Here is a 361-nt window from a genome sequence, read left to right as displayed (position 1 = left end):
ATAAGAGGTGTAAAACCTGAGAGCATTTTAAATCGCATTGGGAGGCTGTGGCTCAGTGGTTAGTGTGCTCGACTTCAAATCAGGGGATAGCAAGTTCGAGTCCCACTGCAGTCAGCATGTCGTTGTGTCCCTGGGCAAGACACTTCACCCCAAATTGCTCCTGTGGGGATTGTCCACAGTACTGAATGTATGTTAGTCGCTTTGGATAAAAGCGTAACAAATGACATGTAATGTATTTGAACTAAATGCTTATATAATCTGTAAATGCTTATATAATCTGCAGTTGTATTTGTATTGTTGATTTAATGTGTGAACGAGGCGATATAGAGAAGGTTAAGCTGTCATTATTAGGCTGTAATTT

The sequence above is a fragment of the Notothenia coriiceps genome, unplaced genomic scaffold (assembly GCF_000735185.1).
Source record: "Notothenia coriiceps isolate Sejong01 unplaced genomic scaffold, NC01 NC01_scaffold00031653, whole genome shotgun sequence".
NCBI lineage: Eukaryota > Metazoa > Chordata > Actinopteri > Perciformes > Nototheniidae > Notothenia > Notothenia coriiceps.
Note: the sequence above shows the minus strand (reverse complement) of the source record.